This window comes from Oreochromis aureus, linkage group 3, assembly GCF_013358895.1.
Source record: "Oreochromis aureus strain Israel breed Guangdong linkage group 3, ZZ_aureus, whole genome shotgun sequence".
NCBI lineage: Eukaryota > Metazoa > Chordata > Actinopteri > Cichliformes > Cichlidae > Oreochromis > Oreochromis aureus.
In genome coordinates, this window is record NC_052944.1 from 76,090,677 (window position 1) to 76,097,719 (window position 7,043).

Consider the following 7,043-nt stretch of genomic DNA (forward strand, 5'->3'; position numbering starts at 1 on the left):
AATATGCAGCAAGCCTAGAAAAAGTGGACAGTCTTCTGTAAAAGTGCATAACTCCACAGCTGCTGAAACTCACTGCCACAGACACTGGTGTTATACAGCGTAGGCCAGCGTAATTTTACCTGCACAAATCTGCACAAACGTAGCACTAACCGCTCCGCCTATTTGCCTTTACGTTTCAAGTGGCTGGGGGGTCAGCCTCACTTTCAGCTGCTCTCGCAGCGAAAGTGCGGACTCGCGTACTTGAGAATTGACAAACTGCTTGAGTCTCTCCAGTAAATCCAGCAGCTTTTAACAACAAATGACGTCTTTGAGCTGCTGCAGATGTTAGTAAATCTGACCCTAAATGTTCCTTGTTATTTAAAATTCAAACTTTGTAATGAAATATTTTTAACAGACGTTTATATGACCACCATAAAACAACAGAGTTAGAAGATGTTTGCAGCTGAGTCACGTGACAAACACAGCACCCGACCAGGGTAAAGGGGCGGAGCAAAGTGTGTGTGCAGGAGAGAAGTGGATAAGAGAGCTGCTTTTTCATGACATATACCACTAACAACGTTTGGATATTGCTCTCTATTTCGGAGTTTCTCTCGGTTTGTGGGCTCATCTAAAGGTAAGCACCGAGCTAACTTTAATGCAGGTTCAGTTTATGTTGAGTATAATACATCGCTTGGTATACACTGGAGTTAGACAGACTGTAGAGTTTGTGATTGCTTGCAACATTATAATATGGCGGTTGCTAGGGGTAAGAATACACAGAAAAATAGTCTTTGAATATGAACAAAAGGATGGGGTGCAGGGCAGGAGAACAGCCAACCCCCACCCACAGGACAGGAAGCCACAGGTTCAAGCCTGTGAGAGGGCAACCCCAGGGTGAACAACAGAGAGAGTAGTGGAAACCTACTGAAAAGGGGTGCCAAAGCACTTCCAGCGCTAATAAAGACGTCTGATTTTGGAAGTAAAAGTCTAGAACACCGGATTGCTACCATCAAAAAGAGTCCGTGAAGTCGGCGTACTTCAACAGCTCCTGGGTGAGGTCTTCTGCTGCTCAGTGTGCGCAGTGTGAGAGGCGGCGGTGACAGCTGGGCATACACTGTGCGATTTTGGCTCATTTTGAGCCGATTTTTCAGTCGTGCAACCGTTTTGGTGATCGGCCCGAGTTTCGCCTTCACCGTATGTCGTGCATCGTGTAGTATACGTGGGGTAACGAGAAGCGATTAACACCTCACGACCAGCTCCCGATCATCAATCGCTTGGTCGTGGTTTGAAATCCTCACGACCGCCGTGAGGGTGTCACCGCAGCCTGTCACGCTGCGCACGCGCAAACACAGAAATGAAAGTGAAAAGACGGAGTAGCACGGCAGTGCAGCGTGTGATCTGGACACAAGCGATGGAGGCACAACTTGTAGAATTTTGGCAAGCTCATCTGAGCCTTTTCGATGTGGCAATAATCACGACCGCAACAACCGTCAAAATAATTGGATGGACATTGCTGCTTAATCTAAAATTTAGCAAAATTGATGATTGCGGTGTGCGTGTCTGTGTGAGTGAAAGTGAGAGCGAGCGACAGATTTTCTGTTATAACCTTCATTTTAAGGACGCACAGTGTGAGCACTCAGGTCGCATCAGAGCATCGGGCCATATACGTCCACACGTACCCGGGTATTTTTGAAAACGCAGATTTTTCTATGCGTTTGCACCTTTCGTCCACACGTAAACGGCGTTTTCAGTCACTGAAAACGGAGATTTCTAAAACGCCGGCCAGGGTGGATATTTTCGAAAACTCCGTTTTGCATTTACGTGTGGACGAGGAAAACGGAGAAAACGCAGCGTCAAAGATGTGCGCCTTTTTTGACGTCACACTGTGCGCCACGTTATTGTTTCGGTGAAATGAATTTCTACAATACTGTTACTGTTAATTGTACTCTCTGCAGTGTTTAAATGCTTACATATACACACACAGTTACTGTCCCTCCACACATAGGACTCGGTTCTGCTTCTTTGCCCCATCTTTGTTTACTATTTCCTACCGAGGCTTCTAGACTTCTGATTGGCCAACATTTCTACACGGTTAGGAATATATCGCCACCTGTTGCTTTGGCATGTTCCTAGCAGCGTTTTCCTTCATTTCTGCGTTTACGTGTGGACGGGATTATTTTTTAAAACGAAAACGAAAAATCTGCGTTTTCAAAAATACCCGTGTACGTGTGGACGCAGCATCGTGACCTGCGAACTTCTAACCCCTGCGAGTCAATCGTGCAGTTTGAGCAAAAGCCGCGACTGAAAAAAGTGTAGAAGTGATCGTACCTTGTGTGGCTAGCTGCTGTGGAGGTTCACTTTCTCTTGACTTTACCGATTCTTTTGATATCCCAGCTGGAGAAGAAAGGTCAGATGAGGCTGAAGTATTTTTCATCAAAACTTTATTACCAATGCGCATTGATGCCACTACATGCAGTCACAGCAAACACCAAGTGGATCTGAGAAGTACTTCTCATACACACACCTTTATAGACTGTATCCCAATTCAGGGTCTGCAGCGTTGGAGGACGCGTTTTATGTGGGCCTCGTCCTCGAAGACCGGAAGGCTTGTTAAATTGGACGGTCTGGCCTCCGTGGTGCTGCTCAGGTTGCCTAGCAACCATGATACTAACCGCTGGAAACGTTTCATACAGCATTGTTTGAAATGAAGGAGAAAATGTTTTTGTTCATCTGTTTGTTATTATATGAGCTTTGTTTGATTTGTTGAGTATCCGAGGCTGAGACCACAGGACTGTAAAACGTGATTGTTGGGCTTCATTTCTGTACTGAACAGTAATTTTAAGATTAGCTAGTAAATAACAATTAGCTAATGTTATGAGACTAAAGTCATCTCACGTTGGTAATGTAAATATAATATGGCCAATATTATAGTTATTATTATATTAATCATTAGTTATTACAGCAGTGAACTTGAACTCTGTGTCAAATACTGAGCTTCAGTAAAGATTCAAGTTAAATATATTTTTATTTTCTATCACTTTAAATCTTCACTCAAAGACAAGTATCTTTGACAGTGTATATATAGACGTATTATATATAAGATACAAATATTGTTATTTCATTTTGTTGGCATTACATTTTCCCTTTCAAGTTCCTGAAGGCAACTAATGACTTTCTTTTTGTAGTTGCTTCTGGGGTTTCACCTTGAAGTTTCATAGGTATTGTTGTCACTGAGGAGTTTAGTCATGTTTATTTGCTCTGCTTTTTTTTTATCAGGGATAAAATGCATATACTTTTGTGTCACAGCTGAGTAACAGGAGAAGAGTCTGGTGGAGCAACAGAGGAACAATTTCAGCCATTTGGACTCAGCTCAGCCACTACAGAGGAAACAATGACTTCAACACAAAAGGTGAGAAAAATGTCACTGTTACACTGTTATTGAAACTGTGTGCTCAGCTGGTTGGTTTTTAAAAACATGTTAACAGCAGCTTGGCATGCCGCAGTGTCTAGGGGCTATTGACTGTACACATATCGAGATAAAACAGCCTTCAGCAAACTCTACAGACTACATTAACAGGAAAAGCAAATACTCACTTAACGTACAGGCTACCTGTGATTACAAATACAAATTCATGGATGTTGTTATTAAGTGGCCTGGGAGCGTTCATGATGCCCGCATATTTGCTAACTCTACCATCAGTGCCTTCTTGAGAGATGGCAAGATTCTTTCTTGTCCAAAAGTTATTGTGGAGGGAGAAGACCCTGTTCCAGTTTTTCTACTCCGTGACCCAGCATACCCCCTGTTGCCCTATGTTATGAAAGAGTATGCTAGTGGTGGAGCTACTCCCCAGGAACAGTATTTTGGATTGTTATTGTGTAAATGCAGAATGGTGATCGAGTGTGCCTTTGGACGTTTAAAAGGCTGATTTGGAGCACTACGGAGGGCGATGGACATCAATCTGGAGGACCTTCCGTTTGTCATCATTGCCTGTTTTGTTTTGCACAACTTTTGTGATGCTAACAGGGAACTCATCATTCCTGACCAAGTAAAAAGTAAAAAGTTTGTGAGTAAAAACTTTTTAGGATTACATTCAGCATGTGTGATTGGACCTTTCTTCCTGATTGTTATATGTATAGTTTGCTGTGAGCATTGAAACTAGCTAAATTGTCATGCCACTAGAAATTGTTAATTCAGTCCTGTAACAACCATATCCTAAATGTATTAAGAAAGACATTGAATAACAAATTGAACTGATTTTGGTAAATGGACATTTGCCATTTATTGTGAACTTTATCTATGATGGACATTACCATATACAGCAGATGTAAATAAATACTTCTTTTCCATGTTTTATTATTGAAAAATACACTTATTACCTATATGTGAAACTAAAAGCTTTATGTGAAATACAAACATCGGTCAGAAAACAACAAGACAAGAAAAGGGGCCATTACCATAAATGGCCATAAAACAGCTTTAACACAGAGATAACAAATCTTCCATGCCCACTTCTTTTTCCGGAGTCTACTGCACGCCTGTACTTGAGTCTAATAGCCTTCAATTGTGTCATAATTACTAGTTTTGTGAGGTCGTCCTGTGGGGTAGGCCGTGTTGTCTGCAGCATACTGATCTTTGGGCGGTCCAATATTTCGGCGTATTTGTTCTGGACCGTCTCCCAGTCAATGTTCTCACTTGCTTTGGAAACCTTGTACACGTTGGTGACTCGGAGCAACAACTATACCTCATAATCAGTCCACTTGAGAAATTTGGTGCTTTGTCTCGCCATTTTACCGCCAGGTTTCAAAGAGCCAGAATGTAAATAAACGGCAGAGGGCAATGACGCAGGTCGAGTCGTCTTGTGTTTCACGCATGCGCAGAACATCAACGTCAGTGTTTTATTGTGGACCCGCAACTCTTTGAAAACAACTGAAAGCGCTAGTGTAAACGCGGAGCGTTTTTGTACAAAAAGGCCATTTTCAAATCTATCCGGGCTAGTGTGGACGCAGCCTTATCTTTTCCATCCTGGGCTCCTCCATATATACAGAATCTACATTCACAACCAAAAACCACATATTTTATCAGCACACATTGAAACAACAATATCATCAGTTAAACTCAAAAATTTTTATGAAGTAAAAGATTTTCTCCACGGATCAATATTTCTTCAATAATGTCATTTAAATTACAACTCTCATTGTAGCACGGCATTATAATGTGATACCATCACCAGAAGGTGGTGCTGACACACCACCATTGTGTTTGTTGACATGTTTGATTCCACTAATAGAGGGAGTTTCAGTTTGTTCCACGGCTGCATTTCACTCATTGCCTCTGTTTGTATCTCTGTCACTGCAGGACCAACATGGAGCAAGAAGTCAGCGCTCTCAGGAGGCCGACAAACCTCCCAGAAGAAAGGGAGAGAAAATATACAGCTGTGATGAGTGTGGGAAGGATTTTACCCGGGGTGGAGACTTAAAAAGACACCAACTCATCCACAGTGGAGTTAAAGCATACAGCTGTGAAGAGTGTGGGAAGGATTTTACCCGGGCTGGAGGCTTAAAAACACACCAACTCATGCACAGTGGAGTTAAACCTTACAGCTGTGATGAGTGTGGAAAGTCTTTTACCCAGGATGGAGGCTTAAAAACACACCAACTCATCCACAGTGCAGTTAAACCTTACAGCTGTGATGAGTGCGGAAAGTCTTTTATCCGGGCTGGAGGCTTAAAAACACACCAACTCATCCACAGTGGACTTAAACCTTACAGCTGTGACTTGTGTGGAAATGCCTTTACCCAGGCTGGAGCCTTAAAAAGACACCAACTCATCCACAGTGGAGTTAAAGCATATAGCTGTGATGAGTGTGGAAAGTCTTTTACCCAGGCTGGAGACCTAAAAACACACCAACTCATCCACAGTGGAGTTAAACTTTACAGCTGTGACTTGTGTGGAAAGTCTTTTACCCGGGCTGGAGGCTTAAAAACACACCAACTCATTCACAGTGGAGTTAAACTTTACAGCTGTGACTTGTGTGGAAAGTCTTTTACCCTGGCTGGAGGCTTAAAAACACACCAACTCATCCACAGTGGATTTAAGCCATACAGCTGTGACTTGTGTGGAAAGTCTTTTAGACTGGCTCAAAACTTAAAAACACACCAACTCATCCACAGTGGAGTTAAACCATACAGCTGTGATTTGTGTGGAAAGGGTTTTAGCCATTTTCAAGGCTTAAAAACACACCATGTCATCCACAGTGGAGTTAAAGCACACAGCTGTGAGTTATGTGGTAAAGCTTTTGCTCAAAGGCACGACTTACAGAGGCATCTAGTTACCCACTCTGGAATTAAGGCGTACAGCTGCGACATTTGTGGGAAAAGGTTCAGTGACAAACACTACCGAAATATTCACCTACGGATTCACACTGGAAATGATGTTTACTGCTGTAATCAGTGTGGGAAACTGTTTACAACAGATGCACAATTAAAAGTACACATGTTTAGCCACACTGAGGAGAGACCTTATGAATGTGACCTGTGTGAGAAGACCTTTAAAGTTCCACATCACCTGAAAAACCACCAACAGAAAAGCCACCACACCAGCAAGTAATTCTACAAGTGCAGTTACTGTGAGGTATGTATTTATTTTTATCTTGTAATTTTAACCCAATTGTTTGGAACAAGTCTGATCAATAAACTTGGAGTTATATTGAATGAACTGTTTGGAAAAATGAAGAGTCATTTTCGCCCAGTAAGCTGAGTGTTATAATGTAAACAGTAAAATGTAATTGGACGTTGGTAGAGATCACTTACGCTGTCTTTGTTTAGAAGCAGAGCGACGCACATGGATCCAGTTCTCAACCCTGTCGTCACTGTGGTGGTGGGAAAGAGTTTCTCTGTGACCTTTGTGGAAAAACCTCCAATCATCAACGGGACCTAAAACCATATCAACGTAGACACACTGGAGACAAAATGAACTACTGCAAAGAATGTGGGAGAGGCTTCCACACACCAAGTACATTAAAAATATATGACCTCTTCCACAGTGGGGTAAAAAAGCACATCTG

The 7,043-nt window shown here is 42.3% G+C and overlaps 1 long non-coding RNA gene across 1 annotated transcript; it reads left to right on the forward strand.

The window, feature by feature from the left end:
- The first annotated feature begins 520 nt into the window (after positions 1-520).
- Positions 521-5,395, forward strand: LOC116319560. Its single transcript, XR_005611314.1, has 3 exons — positions 521-613; positions 3,286-3,388; positions 5,336-5,395. It is a non-coding gene; the product is annotated as an uncharacterized LOC116319560 (long non-coding RNA).
- Positions 5,396-7,043: the final 1,648 nt, after the last annotated feature.